The sequence below is a fragment of the Carcharodon carcharias genome, chromosome 28 (assembly GCF_017639515.1).
Source record: "Carcharodon carcharias isolate sCarCar2 chromosome 28, sCarCar2.pri, whole genome shotgun sequence".
NCBI classification, from domain to species: Eukaryota; Metazoa; Chordata; class Chondrichthyes; order Lamniformes; family Lamnidae; genus Carcharodon; species Carcharodon carcharias.
In genome coordinates, this window is record NC_054494.1 from 4,581,489 (window position 1) to 4,606,144 (window position 24,656).

General features: G+C 45.9%; 1 protein-coding gene across 1 annotated transcript in view; it reads right to left on the reverse strand.

Moving 5' to 3' along the window:
- Window positions 1–5,005, reverse strand: part of LOC121270815 (nuclear factor NF-kappa-B p100 subunit-like) — a 62,248-nt gene extending 57,243 nt beyond the window's left edge. Inside the window, exon 1 of the mRNA XM_041176272.1 lies at window positions 4,671–5,005. The gene's annotated coding sequence lies outside the window, so the exon portion shown is untranslated. The remainder of the gene's footprint in view (window positions 1–4,670) is intronic.
- Between the last annotated feature and the right edge of the window lie 19,651 nt (window positions 5,006–24,656).

A 24,656-nucleotide genomic window follows, 5' to 3' on the forward strand; every position in this document is an offset into this window, starting at 1 on the left:
CAACAACAGCATCAAACACTCCCAGGGCAGGTACAGCACGGGGTTAGATCCAGAGTAAAACTCCCTCTATACTGTCCCCATCAAACACTCCCAGGACAGGTACAGCATGGGGTTAGATACAGAGTAAAGCTCCCTCTACATTGACCCCATCAAACACTCCCAGGACAGGTACAGCACGGGGTTAGATCCAGAGTAAAACTCCCTCTACACTATCCCCATCAAACACTCCCAGGACAGGTACTGCACGGGGTTAGATACAGAGTAAAGCTCGCTATACACTGCCCCCATCAAACACTCCCAAGACAGGTACAGCATGGGGTTAGATACAGAGTAAAGCTCCCTCTACACTGTCCCCATCACACTCATAGGACAGGTACAGCATGGGAGTTAGATACAGAGTAAAGCTCCCTCTACACTGTCCCCATCAAACACTCCCAGGACAGGTACTGCACGGTGTTAGAAACAGAGCAAAGCTCCCTCTACACTGTCCCCATCAAACACTCACAGGACAGGTACAGCATGGGAGTTAGATATCAAGTTCTTTCTGCTCTGAATGTATATCTACTTCAAGTCCAATCTCAAAAATGCTCCTGTTACACACTACTGCCAACGGAGGAGATTTTCTTTCCATCAATGTGAAATATGCTGGAATGCAGAACCTGGAGGTGGAAGACCAATGTCTACTTCATTGGCTCAGTGTCCAATTACTGTCATGTTACTCTAATTGTAGCTGATCCCGTACTGCCCACAACTGACCCCTGTTCTCAATGATTGATGCCATATGCTGCCCAATCACATTGAGCTCCAACTAGCCATGTTCAGGAATTCCATGTTCCATTAGGGTTGATACTCAAGAGCCTGGTGGATGGAAATTTTAACAGTGATCTTTTTTCATGCTATTGAAGGAATTATTCCAAAGTCAATGAATTGCTGAGAGCACATCTTGAACAAATAACTGGTGTGAAGATGTATCGACTACCGTAAATATTCCTGGTCAGGCAATCCATGTCCCAACCACTATCTGCATAAAAATCTACCTATTCGGTTTCTTTGTTCTGTTATCATCTTAAATTTATTCCCTCCAGTTGCTGACTTATCGACTAAATAGAGGGCTTTTCCAAATTCACCTCCTCATTTCAAACCTCTTTGTCAGATCTCCTCTTACCCTGCTCTGCCCCAATGAAAAGAGCCCCAGTTTCTTCAACCAGAAAAATGACTTGCATTTATATGACACATTTTATGGTCTTAGGAATTTCCAAAGTACTTTCCAGCCAATTGAGTATTTGTGAAGTATAGACTCTCTGTTGAGTTTTACCATTTGGTCTATATTCTCAAAGGTCAATGTATCCTTCCTAACTCAGAAGCCAAAACACCCTGAATGGCTGCAAGGGTATTATTTTGATTTAATTTTCCATTATGTTCCAATCCCATTTGCCTTTTCGATCATTATTTGCACTAGCGAGCTTTCAATAACTTGTCTATCTGAATCCTTGTTCATCATCCTCACAAAACATTCCATCTCCTTGCTTATTATCTCAAATTCCAACAGCTATCCCACTGTTCTCCCCTGAATACTCATTCATTACCTGGGCACCTCTCATCATTATTATCTGTCAATCTAAGAATGTCACCTTTATCTCTTCTCCATCTCCCAACCACTTCCTTATCCATGTTATGAGATTACCTTCATTTCCATGTGATTTCTGTGTGGAACCTTGTCAAATGCCTTCTAAAAATCCTCGTACATGACAAGCATTCATTCTCCACTTTTACTTGCCACCTCAGTGACTATCATGGGAGCTTTATTCTCATTCACAAACCTGATGCTCCTAATTTTTTTATTCATTCAGGGAATATGGGTGTCGCTATCTAGGCCAGCATTTATTGCCCATCCCTAATTATCCTTGAGAAGGTGGTGGTGAGCTGCCTTCCTGAACTGCTGCAGTCCATGTGGTGTAGGTACACCCACGGTGCTGTTAGGGAGGAAGTTCCAGGATTTCCACCCAGCTACAGTGAAGGAACGGCTGATATATTTCCAAGTCAGGGTGGTGAGTGGCTTGGAGGGGAACTTTCAGGTGGTGGTGTTCCTTTTTACCTGCTGCCCTTGTCCTACTAGGTGGTAGTGGACTTGGGTTTGGAAGGTGCAGTCTAAGGAGCCTTGGTGAGTTCTTGTAATGCGTCTTGTAGATGGTACACACTGCTGCTGCTGTACATCGGTGGAGGAGGGAGTGAATGTTTGTGGATGGGGTGCCAAGCAAGCGGGGCTGCTTTGTCCTGGCTGGTGTCAAGTTTCTTGAGTGTTGTGGGAGCTACACTCATCCAGACAAGTGGGGAGTATTCCATCACACTCCTGACTTGTGCCTTGTAGATGGTGGACAGGCTTTGGGGAGTCAGGAGGTGAGTTACTCACCAGGATTCCTAGCCTCTGATCTGCTCTTGTAGCCACAGTATTTATATGGCTCATCCAGTTCAGTTTCTGGTCAATGATAACTCCCAGGATGTTGATAGTGGGGGAATTCAGCAATGGTAATGCCATTGAATGTCATGTGTGAGATTCAGTGATGGTTAAATTCTCTCTTGTTGGAGATGGTCATTGTTGGCACTTGTGTGGCACAAATGTTACTTGCCATTTGTCAGCCTAAGCCCGGATATTGTCCACGTTCTGCTGCATTTGGACATGGACTGCTTAATCAACAACTTATATAGTAAGAACATTATCAGACTAAATTTCATCCCCCGCCAGATCGGGAGGGAGTAGGACAGGGGAGCAAAAATTATTTTGATGTAGGTTTTTCAGAGCAATTCAAAAGGAGAAAAGAGAGGCAGAGCAGTTTAGGGAGGGAATTCCAGATCTTCATCCCTGGACAGCTGAGGGTATGGTGCTAATGGTGGGGCAATTAAAATCAGGAGGTGCAAGAGGACAGAGAGAAATTTGGAGAGCTGTACAGCTGGAAGAGGTTACAGAGAATAGAGGGATTTGAAAAACAAGGCATTGCTGGGCCAGGAGCCAGTGTCGGTCATCAAGCACAGGGCTGCCATGCAACTGGACATGGGCAGCAGAGTTTTGGATGGGCCCAAATTTATGCAAGGTGGTGGATTACAATGAATGCATCCCCACTTGACTTACTTATTCCAAGTTGTTTGGAGCAGGGAAATGGGTTTCTTAGCAGAATTGGACAAACAGCTGAACTCCAGAACCTCAGACTACATATTATCCAGCTAACTTCACCAATGTAAGAACAGAAATCTCAGGACCCAGAGGTTTAACCCAAATAAACTTGATGGAATTATCCTCGTTCCACAGCTGTTGTCATACAAAACTTAAGAATTATGACATTCAGATGCAATGATCGAAAGACACGTTAGAAATACTGAGTTTCCTTCTAAAAAATCATTGATTGAAAACTAGAGATCAGATGTTTATCAGGAAATGCCATCAGTTCTAGAAGGGGAAAAATGTTTTGCATTTATACTGCCCCTTTCACAACCGCAGCATGTACCAAGGTGTTTACAGCCAATGAAATAATTTTCAAGTGCACTCATTGTTGTAATGTGGGAAGCATGGGTGGCCCATTTGCATCTGGCACAGATTGCACACGATGGGCCAAAGGGCCTGTTTCTGTGCTGTATAACTCTATGACTCTAAGAGAACACCCCAGTGTCATCTTCCATAATGATAAACAGTTGCTGCTGTAATTTCCCTACACCAGGGCCACAGCAGCTAACCCTTTCCCCATCAGTGATCTAGGCAAGCTTGGTGTTAGCAGGCTGTTTGACAATGGAGGCCATCACAACCAAGTATGTTTGTGCTCTTGTCAAATGTTCCCCCACTTCTAGGCAGGGAGTGAAAGATAATGATCAGGAATGGGATTGGATGATTTGACCATCCCTAACCAGGCACAGAGAGGTCAGTTGTAGCTGCCTTAGCAGTGCCCAGGCTGAGAACAGCCAATCCGTCACAGCCTGGGAATCAAAGCTGTGACCTCCCTGGTCTATATGACTCAGTTTCATAGTGCTTACATGATGAAGCATTGGGGGAAACCCATCATGCAACTAGCTGACACATTGATGACCAGAACATGCAGTAATGTAAAATACATTGAGCAGCTTAGGGTGACATACTCTTTAACTTAAGGGTGAGATGTTGTACTGACATTGACGTTTGTAAACGCTGTCTCACATCTGGTGAAAGGTTTGTCCCTCCCTGAAGATGCTGATGCCCCCACTTCCCTCCCGGCCATGGGCAGAATATTCCTCTGGGGGCATCACAACCGAACCCCTACCCTGTCCCTATCAACACTCCCAAATTACCAACATCCACCAGGGGGACGACACCAGACTGACTCTCCCTCAGCGTGGTCCACCTGAGATGAGGAGTTGGGACCGTAACTCCAAAGCCAGTCCCAGGGTGGATGGTCCTGAGCACCACTATCCGTGGGGAGGACGATCTGAAACTCGGCTCGGGACCCAGAGGAGGCTCCAGTCGGTTTAGTTTACATTAACAGAGCAGAATAAACACAAACAGCAACCCGCCCCCCCCCCCCCCCCCCCCCACCGCCGCCCCACACACACACACACACACACACAGCGCAGACAGTGGGAGCTTCCGCCACCCTCCCCCCCCCCCCGCCCCCAAACAGGCGAACAATCACCCCAGGCTCACTCTGTACCTTGACCGTGATTGGGCTCCGATTACGGCCTGATTCAGTGCTCACTCATCCGGGGAGGGGAGGCTCCTAGCGGCGCTCGCTGCTGCTCCTCACTCGGATCCTCCAGCTCTTGCGGAATGGATCTGATTCCCCCTCCGCCTTATTGCTCTCTCCCTGTACCCAGTCACTTTGTAACCAGACTGTCCCCACTCTCTCTCTCTCCCTGTCCCTGTCTCTCTGTCTCTGTCTGTATCTCTGTCTCTATGTCCCAGTCTCCACTCTCTGTTTCTGTCTCTATCTCTGTCCCTATCTCCAGTCTCTGTCTATGTCTCTACCTCTATCGCTCTCTGTCGCTCCCCTATGGAAAGTCCCTCTTTCTATTTGCAGTGGCTGTTGATACTTCGGGGATTTCCCCCCGTGACGTCGCCTCCTCGACATCGTGAATTCCCATTGGCTGGCCGGCTGATGCCACTCTGTGATTGGAGCTTGTTACCGACGTGTACAATTTCCCCTCCAATCCCTGCAGCCGCTGCCTTAAAGGGGCAGGCACCCCAGACCAAAAACTTTACTCCGATGTGAGACAGCAGCTAAGAATTATATTTTTCATTGGTCATTTTATTGGTATTATTTAATTACTCTGAAGGCGAGAACAACCTGAAGACAATCACAAACTATCTGAGCATTGAATCACTGCTGTTTGTGGGTTTTTCCCATGAGTAGATTGGACTCGGGTTTACTCACAATAACAGCGACCATATTTTAAAGAGGACTTTATTTGCGTGCAGCGTTTTGGGACTTCCCGAGGATGTGAAGGGCGCTACCGAAATGCAATGTCTTGCTTTCACATGAGCCCTGGAAGTTCATCAGTTGCAGAGTGGAGAACTGATTGAAAAGGAAACACAACAGTGGGAGGTAGAGACAGAAAGTGGGGGATAGAGAGCTTATTGTTAGGAGTAATAATCCTTCAACTTCATCTGGAATGCCACCATCCCTTCACCACCAACTTGATAAGGGATGGTGCATGGTCCAAAAAAACGGCAAGTAAACGGGAAATGTGAAGTGAACAGTCAGGTGGGAGATTGAAAGAGTGAGGGTGATCACTCCACATGTTGGGACGGGACTCTAAACCAAATGAAACAGGAAGTGTCAAATTTAATTCCTAACCTGGAATGACCTTTCTCAAATATCTCCCTATATTTACCTGCCCAGCCATCGAGTTCAGCAGCTCTGAGGCTGAAACTCTGTTCCCAGTGGAAAGTTTCTGCTGCCGTGGCGGCTGGTGAAGCGTATCCACTGCAGCAGAAGTCAATCTGATCCGGGACAATGTAGAGGCTGCTGCATCAGTACAGTGTGAGGGTCCTACAGAAATGTCCAAGGGAAGGAAGTTAGTAGGGAATCAGATTTCCCAAACTCCCATTCAAATATCCATTACATTAATATTCAGTCAAATATCCATTACATTAATATCCAGTCAAATATCCATTACATTAATATCCAGTCAAATATCCATACATTGCCAAGAATCACGCATGGATAACAAGCACAAGTGCAGCATCGATGGAATCCCAGAAATGGGTCCATGCTGTCAGAGAGCAGCAATGGCAGAATATGCAATACATTAGAACCATAGAACCATAGAAAAGTTACAGCACAGAAGGAGGCCATTTGGCCCATCTTGTCCATGCCAGCCCGAGGACATCCAGGTGCCCTTTCTAATCCCACCTCCCTGCACCCGGCCCATAGCCCTGCAGTTTACAGCACTTAAAGCGCAGATCCAGGTACTTTTTAAAAGAGTTTAGAGTTTTTGCCTCTACCACCAACTTGGGCAGGGACTTCCAGACACCCACTACCCTCTGCATAAAAAAGTTCTTCCTCATGTCCCCCCTACACTTTCTGCCATTTATCTTGAATCTATGTCCCCTGGTTCTAGAATTCTCCACCAAGGGAAACAATTTTATTATGTCCACTCTATCTATTCCCCTCATAATTTTGTACACCTCAATCAAGTCACCTCTCAGCCTTCTTTGTTCTAAGGAAAATAACCCCCACCTATCCAATCTCTCCTCGTAGCTACACTTTTCTAACCCTGGCAACATTCTTGTAAACCTCCTCTGCACTCTCTCCAGAGCTATTATATCATTCTTGTAATGTGGTGACCAGAACTGCACACAATACTCCAGCTGTGGCCTCACCAGTGTTTTATACAATTCCAACATTATATCCTTACTTTTATATTCTATACCTCAGCCAATGAAGGAGAGCATTCCATATGCCTTCTTTACAACCTTGTCTATTTGAACTGCAACCTTCAGGGACCTGTATACTTATACAACAAACTCTCCCACTTCATTTACCCCTCTTAGTATATTCCCATTTATTGTGTAATCCCTGTAACTGTTTGACCTCCCTAAATGTATGACCTCACACTTCTTTATGTTAAAATCCATCTGCCACTTTACCGCCCACTCCACCAACCCATCTATATCGTTTTGGAGATTATGAATATCCTCTACACTATCCACTGCTCGGCCAATCTTTGTGTCATCTGCAAATTTCCCAATCGTGCTCCCCATGTTCACGGCCAAATCCTTAATATATAACACAAACAGCAAGGGTACCAACACCGAGCCCTGTGGAACACCACTTGAGACAACTTTCCATTGGCAAGGGCATCCATCGACCATTACCCTTTGTTTCCTGTTACAAAGCCAACCTTTTATCCAGTTTGCCACATTACCCTGAATCCCATGGGCTTTTACTTTCCTGACCAATCTGCCATGTGGGACCTTGTCAAATGCCTTGCTAAAATCCATGTACACAACATCCACTGCACTACCTTCTTCAACCCTTCTTGTCACTTCCTCAAAGAATTCAATCAAATTTGTGAGGCAAGACCTTCCTTTAACAAATCCATGCTGACCATCCCTGACTAGTCCATGCCTTTCCACATGACAGTTAATCCTATCTCTCAGGATTGATTCTACTAATTTGCTCACCACTGATGTAAGGCTAACTGTCCTATAATTGTTTGGCATTTCCTTTGATCCCTTTTTAAACAATGGAACTACTTTTGCATTTCTCCAGACCTCCAGTACCTCCCCTGTATCTAGTGAAGATTGGAAAATCATCCTCAGAGCATCTGCTATCTCCTCCCTGAATTCCTTCAGCAGCCTCGGAAACAATCCATCTGGCCCTGGTAACTTATCCACTTTCAAGGATTTCAGCCCTTCGAGTACTTCCTCTCTCTTTATGACTATCCCGTCCAATATCTCGCAGTGTTCCTCCTGGACTACTATATCTACATCCTCCCTTTCCTTTGTAAACACAGAGACAAAATATTCATTCAAAACCCTTCCCACAGCCTCTGCATCTACACACAAGTTTCCATCTTCATCTCTGATAGGTCCCACTTTTTCCTGAACTAACCTTTTAGCATTAATGTATTGGTAAAACATCTTTGGGTTATCTTTAACTTTACTTGCGAATCTTTTTTCATGTCCTCTCTTTGATTTCCTTATTTCCTTTCTTACTTCATCCCTGCACTTCCTATATTTGTCTAGGCTATCTGCAGTGCTTAGTTCTTTGTGCCTATCGTATGCTTTCTTTTTCTGTTTGATCTTCCCCTGTGTTCCTCTAGACAACCAGGGGGGTCTAGATTTGGCAGTACCACTCTTATTTTTGTAGGGGACACATCTACTTTGTACAATTAGGATCTCTCTTTTTAGTGCTTCCCACTGGTTTCCCACTTTTTTATCCTCCAGCATTGCTGTCCAGTCCACCTCAGCCAAATCCCTTCTCATTTCTGCAAAATTTGCCTTCCCCCAGTTCAAGACTTTTACTCCTGCCTTATCTCTGTCTTTTTCCATGGTAATGCTAAATCTAACTGAATTGTGATCACTGTCCCCGAAATGGTTGCCAACTGTCAATTCACCCACTTGCCCTTCTTCGTTCCCCAAGACTAGGTCTAGAATTGCATCTCCTCTCTTTGGGTTTGTCATTAATTGGTTGAAAAAATTTTCCTGGACACACTGCATGAATTTTTCTCCTCAGTGCCCCTTATATTGTTTGAATCCCAGTTGATATTAGGATAGTTGAACTCACCTACTATTTTTGCCCTCTTGTTCTTATAAGCAGAAATTTGCCTAAATATTTGTTCTTCTATCTCCCTTTCACTATCTGGGGGTCTGTAGTATACTCCCAGTAGTGTGACTGTCCCTTTTTTTATTTCTAAGCTCAACCCATGCAGCCTCATTTGTTGATCCATTTAGTATATCATCCCTTCTCACAACTGGACTTGATTCTTTAACCATAAGCGCTACCCCCCTCCTTTTTTATCTCCTACTATATCGTGTCTGAAAATTCTATAACCAGGGATATTTAGCTGCCAGTTTTGTCCCTCCTTTAGCCAGGTCTCCATTATAGCAATGACATCCTGCTGCCATGTGTCTGCCTGTGTCCTTAACTCATCTACCTTGTTTGTAATACTCCTTGATTTGAAGAATAAACAGTTTAACCCCGTCAATTTCCCTTGCTGGACACTTTTTAAACTTTGCTTCTCCTGTAACTCCATGTCTATCACAAAGTCCCTAGCTAATGTTCTACGTCAATTTTTCTGATCTGAATCTGACCTATCAGATCCTACTCCTGGGATCCCATCCCCCTGCCACACTAGTTTAAATACTCCCCAACTGAACTAGCAACAGCCCCCACAAGGACACTGGTCCCAGCTCTGCCTGGGTGCAGCCAGTCCGATTTGTACAGGTCCCACCTTCCCCAGAACCGGTCCCAGTGCCTCAAGAATCTGAATCCCTCCCGGTTACACCATCTCTCCAGCTACATGTTCATTTGGTCTATCCTCTTATTCCTGCTCTCGATAGCACGTGGAACTGGGAGTAAACCTGAGATTACTACATTTGAGGTCCTGCATTTTAATTTATCTCCTAACTTCCTGTACTGAGCTTGCAGGTCCTCATCCCTTATGTCGTTGGTACCAACGTGTACCACGGCCACTGGCTGCTTACCTTCCATCCCCAGAATGTCCTGCAGCTGCTCTGTGACATCCTGGACCCTGGCACCAGGGAGGCAACATACCATCCTTGATTCACGTTTGCGGTCACAGAAGCATCTGTCTGTGCCCCTAACTACTGAATCCCCTATCACTATAGCCCTGCCACTTGTTTTCCTCCCGCCCCTCTGAGCAGCAGAGCCACCCACGGTGCTGTGAACTTGGCTGTTGCTGCTTTCCCCTGAGAGACCATCCCCCCCGCAACAGTATCCAAAGTGGTACATCTGTTAGAGAGGGAGATGACCACAGGGGACTCCTGCACTACCTTCCTGAGTCTTTTACTGTTCCTGATGGTCACCCATTCCCTTTCTGCCTGTGTAATCTTCACCTGTGGTGGGACCACCTCACTAAACGTGCGATCTATGACTTGCTCAGCACCACGGATGCTCCACAATGAGTCCACCTGCAGCTCCAGCTCCGAAATCCGGTTAGCTTGAAGCTGCATTTGGACACACCTTCCACAATCATGGTCACCAGGGACACTGGAAGCGTCCCTCATTTCCCACATCCTGCAGGAGGAGCATATCACGGGTCTGAGTTCTCCTGCCATGATGTCCCTCTTGATTAAGCTAGTTACTCCCTTAAAAAAAATGCTAGCTCGGGGCCTTGTTTATGTTAGTTAGGAACCTTGTTGCTTGACTAATTATACTTGTACAGTACGACTCTCTACTTTTTAAAGTTATTTATTTAGCTTCTAACTCAGTATTAAGCAATGAATTACCTTAATAGGCTGAAAAAGAAAACTCCCCTGGAATTACAGATGGTTCTCCTCCTACAACCATTTAACACAAAACTGCTTCTTAATGAATGTTTCCTGTTGTTTCATTGAGTCAAACAGATGGGTGGGAAACAGAAGCTGTGGTCTCTGCTGGTTAAAAACTGTCAAATGGTTCATATTGTAAACTATGAGGAGGATAATGTAGAACTCCAAAAGAACATTGACAGGTTGGTGGAATGGGCAGACAGGTGGCTTAAAGGAGAGAAGTGTGAAGTGATTCATTTTGGTAGGAAGGTATAAAACAAAGGGTACAATTCTAAAAGGGGTGCAGGAGTAGAGGGACCTGGGTGTATATGTGCATAAATTATTGAAGGTGGCAGGATAGGTTGAAAGCGTGGTTAATAAAGCAGACAGTATCCTAGGCTTTATTAATAGGGGTATAGGGTACAGGAGCTAGGAGGTTATGCTAAACTTGCATAAAACACTGGTTCAGCCTCAACAGGTGCATTGTTTCTAGCTCTGGACATTGCACTTTAGGAAGGATATGAAGGCATTAGAGAGAGTGCAGAAAAAATTCATGAGAATGGTTCCAGGTCTGTGGAACTTCAGTTAAGTAGATAGATTGGAGAAGTTGGGACTGTTTACCTTGGAGAAGAGAAGGTTGAGGGGAGATTTGATAGTGGTGTTCAAAATCATGAGGGCTCTGGACAGAGTAGATAGGGAGAAACTTCCCACTGGTGGAAAAATCGAGAGTGAGAGGGTGCAGATTTAAGGTAATTGGCAAAAGAAGCAATGGCAACATGAGAAGAAACTTTTTCAGGCAGCGAGTGTTTAAGATCTGGAATTCACTGCCTGAGAGTGCGGTGCAGGCAGAGTTGCCTAGGAATTCAAGAGGCAATTGGATTATTATCTGAAAAGGATAAACGTGTAGGGTTACGGGAAGAGGGTGGGTAAGTGGCACTAGGTGAATTTCTTCTCTGGACATTCAGTACAGACACAATGGGCCGAATGGCCTCCTTTTCTGTCACTATTCTGCGGTCCTGGCCATCAGTTATCCTGCATTGGCCCAGCTTTCCTCCAGCTCCATGGCAGTGGAGTAGCTCTTCTCCTCGACTCCTGGCAGTCTCTGACCCGCTGTCAATCAGCCTGCTCCCCCAGGCTGTGTCCAAAGCCACTGAACGTCAGTGTGCCATTCAACCCCCCCCCAGTCCATGGTCAATGCTTCTCCCAGCTCCACCCACCATTTTCTCAGCTGCAGCACCATTCTTGCCCATACCTGGAGACCCTTGAAGCTTCTGTCCCTAATTCACTGTCAGCAGCATAGGGCAGACTGGCTTCCCTGAAAAAGGCCTGGGATTGTCATGGGGAAAGGGCAAGCCGGTGGTCCATGGCTCTGAAATAGTTCACAGCGGTACTTGGAAAATCTCCCAATTTCCTACAAGGCCAGTCGGCTCCGAACCAGCTCCTACAAATCACCTGGCTTCCCAATTCCCTAGCTTCCGTCCTCTCTGAGCTCCGGTCACTCCCTGCAATCCCACCTCAAAATTCCTTTCATTTCTGAACCCACGCAAGCCCTCTGAGCCCCACCAGCTTAAACTGGGTAGAGGCAATAAAAAGAGAAAAAGCTGGAAAACCTCAGCAGGTCTGGCAGCATCTGTGGAGGGAGACACAGAGGTAATGTTTCAGATACAGGGATCTATCATCAGGATTTTGAAAAGTTAGAAATCCCTGAACCCGGGGAGAGAGACTGCCAGGTTCTTGAGCTAATTGATATAGGGAGTGACAAGGTATTGGAGGTGTTGGCAGGCTTAAAAGTGGACAAATCTCCAGGTCCAGATGATTTGTGTCCCAGACTGCTGAGGGAGGCAAGGGAGGAGATCGCAGGGACTCTGACCCAAATTTTTAATTCCTCTCTGGCCATGGGAGAGGTACCAGAGGACTGAAGAACAGCCATTGTGGTTCGGCTATTTAAGGAGGGTTGTAGAGATAAGCCAGGGAACTACAGGCCAGTGAGTCTCACGTCAGTGGTAGGGAAACTATTGCATAAAGTTCTGAAGGAGAGTATCTATCTCCACTTGGAGAAGCAAGGTTTGATCAGGGATAGTCAGCATGGCTTTGTCAGCGGGAGGTCATGCCTAACAAATTTGATTGAATTTTTTGAGGAGGTAACCAGGTGTGTAGATGAGGGTAGTGCTGTTGATGTAGTTTATATGGATTTCAGCAAAGCCTTTGACAATGTTCCACATGGAAGACTTATAAAGAAGGCAAATGCACATGGGATATAGGGTAATTTGATAAGGTGGATTCAAAATTGGCTTAGTTGTAGGAGGCAGAGGGTGATGACAGAAGGATGCTTTAGTGATTGGAAGCCAGTGTCCAGTGGCGTACCACAGGGATCTGTGGTGGGTCCCCTATTATTCATCATTTATATAAACGACATAGATGACTATGTGGGGGGTAGGATTAGTAAGTTTGCGGATGACACAAAGATTTGCCGGGTGGTTAACAGTGAGGTTGAGTGTCTTGGGCTACAGGAAGATATAGACGGGATGGTCAAATGGACAGATAAGTGGCAGATGGAATTTAATCCTGAAAAGTGTGAGGTGATACACTTTGGAAGGAGTAATTTGACAAGGAAGCATTCAATGAATGGCATGACACTAGGAAGTTCTGAGGAACAAAGGGACCTTGGCATGTGTGTCCATAGATCTCTGAAGGCAGAGGGGCATCTTGGTGGGGTGGTGAAAAAGGCATATGGGACACTTGCCTGATCAATCGAGGCATAGATTACAAAAGTAGGGAGGTCATGTTGGAGCTGTATAGAACCTTGGTGAGGCCACAGCTGGAGTACTGTGTGCAGTTCTGGTCGCCACATTATAGGAAGGATGTGATTGCACTGGAGGGGGTGCAGAGGAGATTCACCAGGATGTTGCCTGGGATTAAACATTTAAGTTATGAAGAGAGGTTGGATAGACTTGGGATATTTTTGTTGGAGCAGAGAAGACTGAGGGGTGACCTGATCGAGGTGTACAAGATTATGAGGGGCATGGACAGGGTGGATAGGGAGCAGCTGTTCCCCCTAGTTGAAGGGTCAGTCATGAGGGGACACAAGTTCAAGGTGAGGGGCAGGAGGTTTAGGGGGATGTGAGGAAAACTTTTTTACCCAGAGGGTGGTGATGGTCTGGAATGCGCTGACTGGGAGGGTGGTGGAGGTGAGTTGCCTCACATCTTTAAAAAGTACCTGGATGAGCACTTGGCACGTCATAACATCCAAGTGCTGGTAAATGGGATTAGGTAGGTAGGTCAGGTGTTTCTCACGTGTTGGTGCAGACTCGATGGGCCGTAGGGCCTTTTCTGCACTGTGATTCTGTGAATAGGTTTTAAACAAATGAAAGTGGGGGCAGTGGGGAGTGGGTGATCGGGTAGACGAAGGTGGTAAGAGAAGGAAAGGTCTCTGATAGGGTGGAGGGCAGGAGAGATTAAATGACAAAAGTTTCATGGAGTGAGACCAAAGGGAGCAGTAATGAGGCATTAAAGAAAAAAGGTTGTGCCTAGAGGATGTGTAAATGGCAGAGTGATGAACAAAAGCAAAAAAAAAGACAAAAGAGACTAAACCCAAAACCTGCAAAGACAAAATGGAGGCAGAGATTATGGTCTGAAATTGTTCCTATACTATCCACAAACAGGCCCTATAAACCACAGATTCCCACAGTTACCTCTCAAAATTATTTAATCAAGCTCACCCGTAAAAGACAGTTCCCATATACTATCTGGCATATGTCATTGTGGTGTAGTGTGCTGCAGGAATATAAGTTATCCTTTTCACATCATATTAATCATCAGCTTCCACAACATACCAAATTAATATTCAGGCTTAACAATAGTAGCCTTCTGCTCCCACACCATTACCTCCAGTGTCCCTCAACAATGTTTCTTCAGCCTGTCCTATGTTTCATCTACATGTTGCCGCTTGGCTGGGAATGTGAGTGATGAGGAGGATGTTAAGAGGCTTCAAGGTGATTTAGACAAGTTGAATGAGTGGTCAAATACATGGCAGATGCAGTATAATGTGCAGAAGCGTGAAATTATCCACTTTGGTAGGAAAAACAGAATGGCAGAGTACTATTTAAATGGTGATAGATTGAGAAGTGTTGATGTACCGAGGGACCTGGGTGTCCTTGTACACCAGTCACTGAAAGCAAGCACGTAGGTGCAGCAAGCAGCTAAGAAGGCAAATGGTATGTTGGCCTTCATTGTGAGAGGATTTGAGGATGTCTTGCTGCAGCTGTACAGGTGAGACCACATCTGGATTATTGTGTGCAGTTTTGATCTCCTTACCTAAGAAAGGATATACTTGCCATAGAGAGAGTGCAGCGAAGTTTCACCAGACTGATTCCTGGGATAGCACAGGACGACTTGCATGCTAAACAGCATAAGCAGCAAGTGATAGACAGAGCTAAGTGATCCCACAACCAACGGATCAGATCGGTGCTCTGCAGTCCTGCCACATTCAGTTGTGAATGGTGATGGACAATTAAATGACTCACTAGAAGAGGAGGCTCCACAAATATTCCCATCCTCAATGAGTGGAGAGCAAAGCACATCATTGCAAAAGATAAGGCTGAAGCATTTGTAACAATTTTCAGCCAGAAATGCTGAGTGGATGATTCATCTTAACCTCCTCCAGAGGCCCCCAGCATTATAGACACCAGTTTTCAGCCAATTCAATTCACTCCACATGATGTCAAGAAGCAGTTGAAGGCACTGGATAGTGTAAAGGCTATGGGCCCTGACAATATTCTGGCAATAGTACTGAAGACTTGTGCTCCAGAACTTGCCACACCCATAGCTGTTTCAGTATAGCTACCACACTGGCATTGACCTGGCTATGTGGAAAATTGCCCAAGTATGTCCTGTACACAAAAAGCAGGACAAATCCATCCTGGCCAATTCCCACCCCATCAGTCGACTCTCAATCATCAGTTTAGTAATGGAAGAGGCTGTCAAGCAGCACTTGCTTAGCAGTGACCTGCTCACTGACACTCAATTTGGGTTCTGCCAGGTTCACTCAGCTCCTGACCTCATTACAGCCTTGGTTCAAACATGGACAAAAGAGCTGAACTACCGCGGTGAGGGGAGAGTGACTGCCCTTGACATCAAGGAGCCCTAGCAAAACTGGAGTCAATGGGAATCAGGGGGAAACTATCCACTGTTGGAGTCATACCTAGCACAAAGGAAGATGGTTGTGGTTGTTGGAGGTTAGTATTCTCAGTCCCAGGACATCACTGCAGGAGTTCCTCAGGATAGTGTCCTCGGCCCAACCATCTTCAGCTGCTTCATCAATGACCTTCCTTCATAAGGCAGAAGTGGGGATGTTCGCTGATGATTGCACAATGTTCAGCCCCATTCTCCTCAGATACTGAGGCAGTTCATGTCCAAATGCAGCAAGACCTGGACAATATCCAGGCTTGGGCTGACAAGTGGCAAGTAACATTCATGCCACACAGGTGCCAGGCAATGACCATCCCCAACAGGATAGAATCTAATCATCAACCCTTAGCATTACCATCACTCAATCCTCCACTATCAACAATCTGGTTGGTCACCATTGACCAGAAACTGATCTGGACTAGCCATAGAAATACTGTGGCTACAAGAGCAGGTCAGAGGCTAGGAATCCCGTGGTGAGTAACTCACCTCCTGACTCCCCAAAGCCTGTCCACATTCTACAAGGCACAAGTCAGGCGTGTGATAGAATACTCCCCACCTGCCTGGATGAGTGCAGCTTCCACAATACCCAAGAAACCTGACACCATCCAGGACAAAGCAGCCCACCTAATGGCACCCCATCCACAAACATTCACTCCCTCCAACACCGACAAACATTGGCAGCAGTGTGTACCATCTACAAGATGCACTGCAGAAACTCACCAAAGCTCCTTAGACAGCACTTTCTAAACCCACAACCACTACCACCTCGAAAGACAAAGGCAGCAGACACATGGGAACACCACCACCTGGAAGTTCCCCTCCAAGTCACCCAAAATCCTGACTTGGAAATATATCACCGTTCCTTTACTGTCACTGGGTCAAAATCCTGGAACTCCCTCCCTAACAGCAATATGGGTGTACCTACACCACATGGACTGCAGTGGTTCAAGAAGGCAGCTCACCAACACCTTCTCAAGGGAAAATAGGGATGGGCAACAGAGATCCAACAGAGGGTGCTGGTGAGAAGTGAATGAAGCATTCTGGGAGATGTCACCGCAGACACCGTGACTCAGGAGGGAATTGAGGAGGACCCACTGTCAAAGAACGGAATAGCCCCAAACATTACATTGCTGTGGTGTTTCCATCCCTCCCTCCTCCTCAAACCTAAAAAAAAAGAGAGAGGAAGAGGTAGTGCCTTCAGGAGTGCACCAGACCTGCGAGGGACACTCTTCTGAAAGTGGATTTTAAAGAAAAAGCAGCTGATTGGTGAGTAAATCCTGGGATCAGACTCGGAGGGAGGAGCACCGGAGTGGTGACCTCAGGGGACAAAGTAACTGAAGCCAAAACTGAAAAAGTGACATCACAGGAAAGCTGTAACCTGATTGATTGGTAGGAAATCTGCACCAAATTTGAAAAAGAAACACTCCAAAGGTAATTAATAAATTAATTATCTAAGTCGAGATGGCTGGTCAGGTGATGTGCTGTAGCTGTATGGTGTGGGAGCTGGCAGATCCCATTGCGAGCCACAGTGACCACAGCTGCAGCAAGTGTTGGTTGTTGGAGGAACTCTGGCTCAGAATTGATGAGCTGGAGTCCGAGCTCCGGAAGCTGCAGCACATCCGGGAGGGGGAGAGTTACCTGGACACTTTGTATCAGGAGGCGGTCACACCCGGTAGATTAAGTACCCCAAGTTCGGTCAGTGGTCAGGGTCAGCAGGGTGTGACTGCAGGTGAGGCAGTTAGAGGGATCCTGTATTCAAGAACAGAGCAGCCTCAGCTCTTGACCTTGTCCAACAGGTACAAGTTACTTGCTCCCTGTGTGGATGAGGAAGAGGGCTGTAGGGAGGATGAGCCAGCTGACCACAGCACCGTGGCACAGGAGGGGGAGCAAAAAGACAAGTGGTATTTGTAGGGGATTCTATAATTAGGGGAATAGATAACATCCTTTGTAAGCAGGATTGAGAGTCCTGCATGGTATGTTGCCTGCCCGGTGCCAGGGTGAGGGACATCTCTGACCGGCTTGAAAGGATATTGGAGAGGGAGGGGGAGGATCCAGTTGTTGTGGTCCACATCGGGACAAATAACATAAGTAAGGCTAGGAAAGAGGACCTGTTTGGGGATTCTCAGGAATTAGGAACTAAATTAAAGAACAGGCCCTCAAGGGTTATAATCTCTGGATTACAACCCGAGCCATGTGCAAATTGGCATAGGGACGTGAGAATAAGGGAAGTAAACACGTGGCTAAAGGAGTGGTGCGGGAAAGAGGGGTTCCATTTCGTGGGGCACTGGCATCAGTATTGGAACAGGAGGGATCTGTACTGTTGGGATGGTCTCCAATCTGGGACCAATGTTCTAGCGAAAAGGGTAAATAGGGTGGTCAATAGGACTTTAAACTAGGAAGTGGGGGGGGGGGGGAGGGAAGGGTAAAACTCCAAGAGGTATGACTAATGGGAAACAAAGCAGCAGGTTAGCTTGTGGGGGGTGGATTCAACTTCATGGAAAATTATGAAAACACTGAAAAGAAAGGAGAGCCCAGGAGAGGCTATTAAAGTCTCCAGAACACAGAATAGGACAGAGTGTTTGGAAAGGGCTAGGAATCTAACTTCAAGCACATCAGATAAAGGGACGACAATGAGAGAGGGGACGGGAAATACAGGACTGAAGGTGTTGTATCTGAATGCACACAGTATACGAAATAAGGTAAATGAGCTTGTGGCGCAGATTGAAATTGGCAGGTATGATGTGGTGGGCATCACGGAGACATGGCTGCAAGGGGATCAGGACTGGGAGCTAAATATCCAAGGATATACATCCTATCGAAAAGATAGGCAGGTTGGCAGAGGGGGTGGGGTTGCTTTGTTAATAAGAAATGAAATTAAATTGATAGCAAGAAATGACGTAGGGTCAGATGATGTAGAATCTGTGTGGGCAGAGTTGAGGAATCACAAAGGTAAAAAAACCATAATGGGAGTTATGTACAGGCCTCCGAACAGTAGTCAGGATGTGGGGCACAAGATACACCAGGAGATAGAAAAGGTGTGTAAGAAAGGCAAGGTTACAGTGATCATGGGGGATTTCAAGATGCAGGTAGACTGGGAAAATCAGGTTGGTAGTGGATCCCAAGAAAAGGAATTTGTGGAATGTCTATGAGATGGCTTTTTGGAGCAGCTTATGGTGGAGCCCATTAGGGAACAGGCAATTCTAGATTTAGTGATGTGTAATGAGGCGGATTTGATAAGGGAGCTTAAGGTGAAGGAACCCTTAGGAGGAAGTGACCATAATACGATAGAATTTACCCTGTAATTTGAGAGGAAAAAGCTGGAATCAGATGTAACAATATTACAGTTGAATAAAGGCAACTACAGAGGCATGAGGGAGGAGCTGGCCAGAATTGACTGGGAGCTGAGCCTAGCAGGAAAGACAGTGGAACAGCAATGGCAGGAGTTTCTGGGAATAATTTGGGATACACAGCAAAAATTCATCCCTAGGAAGAAGCATACTAAAAGGAGGACGAAGCAACCATGGCTGACAAGGGAAGTCAGGGACAGCATAAAAGCTAAAGAGAAAGCATACAATGCAGCGAAGAACAGTGGGAATCCAGGGGATTGGGAAGCCTACAAAGACCAACAGAGGACAACTAAAAAAGAAATAAGGAGGGAGAAGATTAAATATGAGGGTAAAATAGCCTATAATATAAAAGAAGATTGCAAGAGTTTTTTTTAGATATATAAAGGGTAAGAGAGAGACAAAAGTAAACATTGGGCCACTGGAAAATGATGCTGGAGAAGTAGTAGTGAGGAATAAAGAAATGGCGGAGGAACTGAATAGGTACTTTGTGTCAGTCTTCACAGTGGAAGACACAAGTAACATCCCCAAAGTTCAAGAGAGTCAGGGAGCAGAGGTGAGTATGGTGGTCATTACCAAGGAGAAGGTGCTAGGCAAACTGAAAGGTCTGAAGGTGGATAAATCACCTGGACCAGATGGATTATACCCCATAATTCTGAAGGAGATAGCTAAAGAGATAGTGGAGGCGTTAGTGGTGATCTTTCAGGAATCACTGGAGTCAGGGAGGATCCCTGAGGACTGGAAAATCGCTAATGTAACACCCCTGTTTAAGAAGGGAGTGAGGCAAAAGACGGGAAATTACAGGCCGATTAGCCTGACCTCGGTCGTTGGTAAGATTTTGGAGTCCATTATTAACGATGAGATTTCAGAATATTTGGAAGTGCGTGGTAAAATCGGGCAGTCAGCATGGTTTCATCAAGGGGAGGTCATGCCTGACAAATCTGTTAGAATTCTTTAAGGAAGTAACGAGCAGGTTAGACAAAGGAGAATCAATGGATGTTATCTACTTGGACTTCCAGAAGGCCTTTGACAAGGTGCCGCACAGGAGGCTGCTCAGTAAGATAAGAGCCCATGGTGTTAGAGGCAAGATACTAGCATGGATAGAAGATGGGCTGTCTGGCAGGAGGCAGAGAGTGGGGATAAGGGGGTCTTTCTCAGGATGGCGGCCGGTGACTAGTGGAGTTCCGCAGGGGTCAGTGTTGGGACCACAACTTTTCACTTTATACATTAATGATCTAGATGAAGGAACTGAGGGTCATCCTGGCTAAGTATGCAGATGATACAAAGATAGGTGGAGGGACAGGTAGTATTGAGGAGGCAGGGAGGCTGCAGAAGGATTTGGACAGGTTAGGAGAATGGACAAAGAAGTGGCAGATGGAATACAACGTGGGGAAGTGTGAGGTCATGCACTTTGGTAGGAAGAATAGAGGCATAGACTATTTTCTAAATGGGGAGAGAATTCAGAAATGTAGGGTGCAAAAGGACTTGGGAGTCCTAGTCCAGGATTCTCTTAAGGTTAACTTGCAGGTTGAGTCGGTAGTTAGGAAGGCAAATGCAATGTTGGCATTTATTTCAAGAGGACTAGAATATAAAAGCAGGGATGTGCTGCTGAGGCTTTATAAGGCTCTGGTCAGACCACATTTAGAATATTGTGAGCAACTTTGGGCCCCGTATCTCAGGAAGGATGTGCTGGCCCTGGAGAGGGGCCAGAGGAGGTTCACGAGAACGATCTCAGGAACGAAAGGCTTAATGTATGAGGAATGTTTGAAAACTCTGGGTCTATACTCGACAGAGTTTAGAAGGATGAGGGGGGATCTGATTGAAACTTACAGAATTCTGAAAGGCCTGAATAGAATGGACGCAGGGAAGATGTTTCCATTAGTAGGAGAGACTAGGAATCGAGGGCACAGCCTCAGAGTAAAGGGAAGACCTTTTCGAACAGAGATGAGGAGAAACTTCTTTAGCTAGAGAGTGGTGAATCTATGGAATTCATTGCCACAGAAGGCTGTGGAAACCAGGTCATTGAGTGTATTTAAGACCGAGATAGATAGGTTCTTGGTTGGTAAGGGGATCAAAGGTTACGGGGAGAAGACGGGAGAATGGGGTTGAGAAACTTATCAACCATGATCGAATGGTGGAACAGACTCGATGGGCCGAATGGCCTAATTTCTGCTCCTATGTCTTATGGTCTTATGGCAATAAATGCTGGCCCAGCCAGCGATACCCACATCCCGTGAATGGGTAAGAAATAAATCTCATCCACACCAGCCCTCCAGTCAATAGGCCCACCAAGCAGTCTGAGTTGTTGTGGAAATTTGCACTTTTACTTGCCTGTTGTAATCTGGAGCTATGGATAGTGATGGTATTTCCATCACATGGCTGACCAGGTACCTCCCTTGATGGGCTTTGCTATGAATGCACTTTCTTTGGCCATCAAGTCCTGGAGTGAGACTTGATGCTGGAGCTTCTGGCTGAGAGGCAGCGACACTACTCCCTGCACTACAAGACTTCCATGCACAGAATATGCAGCACAGAAACAGGCCATTCAGCACAACCAGTCCATGGCAGGGTTTATGCTCCAACTGAGCCTCCTACCATCCTTCCTTCTCTGGATGCCCTGGTACATGAAGCACAAAAAGTTAACATGCAGATACAGCAAGTGATTAGGAAGCAAATGAAATGTTATTGTTTATTGCAAGATATTAGAATATCAAAGCAGGGAAGTTTTGCTAAAGTTGTACAGGGCACTGGTGAGACCAAATCTGGAGTATTGTGTACAGTTTTGGTCTCCTTTTTTAAGAAAGTACATAATTGCATAAGAAGCAGTTCAGAGAAGAATTGACTGATTCCTGGGATGAGGGCGTTATCCTATGAGGAAAGGATGGACAGATTGGGCCTGTACACTTTGGAGTTGAGAAGATTGAGGGGTGATCTTTTTGAAATATGTAAGATCATCAGGGGACTTGACAGGGTGGATGTAGAAAGGATGTTCCCCCTTGTGGGAGAGACTAGGTGGTTAAGGGGTCTCCCATTGAAGACAGAGGTGAGAAGGACTTTTAAAAAACATCTTTGGAGCTCTCTTCTCCACAGCGGTGGGGGAAGAGATATTGAATATTTTTAAGACAGCGGTAAATAGATTCTTGTCAAAAGTTATTGGGAGTAGACAGAACGTGGAGTTGAGGCCACAACCAGAGAAGCCAAGATCTTATTGAATGGCGGAGCAGGCTCAAAGGGTTGAATGTATTCTGAGTTTTGAATTTCTCCACAAAAGGTCAAAGTGTTGTGATTGGTATAGACTGTTGTCTCTCTGTTTCCATGTTGGACATATATCTCAAAGTGTTTGAAAGCCAATAATAAACCTAGGGTTTCTTTTTCTACTGTGAAATACCATTTCCAATGTTTGTTCAGTTTTTTGGGGAAGTACCCGATTGGTCTCTCTATTCCTGATTCATCGCCCTGGAGAAGGACAGCCTCTACCCTGAGGTCACTAGCATCGATGGCTACATTAAATGCTTGGTTAAAGTCTGGAGCTGCTGGCACTAATTCGTCTATGATAATGGCTTTCAGTTTCTTGAAAGCTGTTTGGCATTTCTTGGTCCACTTACTACTTTTGCTTTTTACTGTAGTAGGTGTGTCAGTGGGGCAGCAGCTGTGCTGAAGTTTGGGACAAACATGTGGTGGAACGCACACATCCCCAAGAATCTCGTGATTTCCTATTCTGCTTTGGGAATGGGAAACTGTACTGCTGCTTGTAGCTTTGCAGCTCTGGGCAGTACTTGCTCTTCAGCCACCACAGGTCGTAAGTAGATCACCTGAGCATAAACAAACTTGCACTTTGTGAGATTGACCACAAGGTCAGCTGACTAATTTCTGGCAGAGGGTCTGAGGAACACTCTGGCACAAAATTTCAACACTCGGAGTCCAGATGCAATATTCAAGTGGTTCCTTTATTACGCATGTGGGGATCAAACGCTGGGCAATCCAGGCACTTCTCCACTGAGGTTCAAATGAGCACAGCTTATATATATTTTACTATCAGTTACAACTTAATGGTATTAATTAGACAAAGACCACAGCACAATGACCCCCCGCTGGGCTGATAATTATGTTCCTGTACAGTAATTGCAGTGCAGAGACTGGGCATTGTCCTTTTGAAGATGGCTATCAGACGGTGTGAAATGGCCTTCCCCATTTCTTGATTGAGTTATCCCATGTCCCTGCCCATGTGTCTCCCATTTCTTAATTGCAAATTTACAGCTGAGCCCTTTGTACTAGTTTTTAGTTTTTATGTGTAAGGCTGTGATTGTCTGTGTATGCTTTGGCACTCTAGATTCTGGTCCTGGCTGGCACTTTAAAATAAATCCAAATTTTCTGCATCTTCAGTGCCCCCTTTTGGGTGTGTAACTGTTAGATTAAGCTTGTCAATTAATCTGTGTCCGATGGTTCTGTCATGGCTCCGGTGGTACCGATCCGAGCAAGTCCTACAGGCCATGGCATCACCCGGACTTCTCTCCAAGTTTTTAAGCTTCCTAATGTCTGAGACTCGTGTCTTTCTGGTGGTGCACGGCCACCAAGACAGGAGGCTGGGACCTTCCTACTACATTAATATTGTGTCCTGTCCCAGCAGCCGTTGTTGCTCCTTTAACATTATTTTTGTCCTGTATCTAGGGGCTTTCTTCTTACAGGTGCGAGATGCTGCAATTCCCCACGCCAATGCTAACACTAGCTGCACTGTGGCAAGTATATGAGAAATTATTCTTATCCACGGCTGTATATCCACATTCAGCCCCCAGTCCCACACTTGCTCCCACCATGTCCGATTTCTCAATTGCTCTTCTGTATCATTGATTATCCTTTTAAATACCGCCTGTAACATGTAATACTGTCTCATCACCTTTCGTAAGTCACCTTTAATCTTTGTCAGACTTTTGGGAAGGTGGGAAATTGGGGCCTGTTTAGGTTCCTCATACTGTTCCAGGGTATGGTGGAGTGTGTCGGAGGCATTGACTGAGACCTGACCCCTTAGTTGGATGTACACCATTCATGTGTGTCCTATAGTAACTGGGAGCCGGGGTTTAAAGCAGAAGTTGGGGGTGGCGACATTGCAATGTAAGCTCCCATACATGTATGACTGTTCAGTAGTTGTCACACAGTATTCCCCCTTTCCCTTGTATCCTGAGCGGGTTTGCTGGTTTTCTCTGTGGGTCATTTCTAACATACAACCCTCTGTTCGATTGTACCTGCATTCATCCAGCCAACCTGTTCCGACTGGATGGGGGCAAAACGCTGAGGCTACCTTCCCTCCTGCACCCGCTCAGTGATACCCCATGTATGCTCTCATTCTTGTGTATGGCATACATATCTATGGGGTAGTACTGGAGGGAGTCATTGTCTCGGATTAACCCAATGTTGGTACTGAGGGTGTGGGCCTGTGTCTGCTGTGACTGGGGGCATTGCCCATATCATGTCTATCACATTCATTTGGTTTGTGGTGCACTTCTGAATCATCTGATACACCTGGTCATTCCTTTCAATGTACATGTATCGATTATGCCTGGGTTCTTGGCCATCCCCCACAACCAGGTACTGTTGATCCAGCCTGGTACTCTACCCCTTTGGATCTGGCCCAGATTGTGTCTTAACTGCCCGATCATCCACTGGCTGTAAGC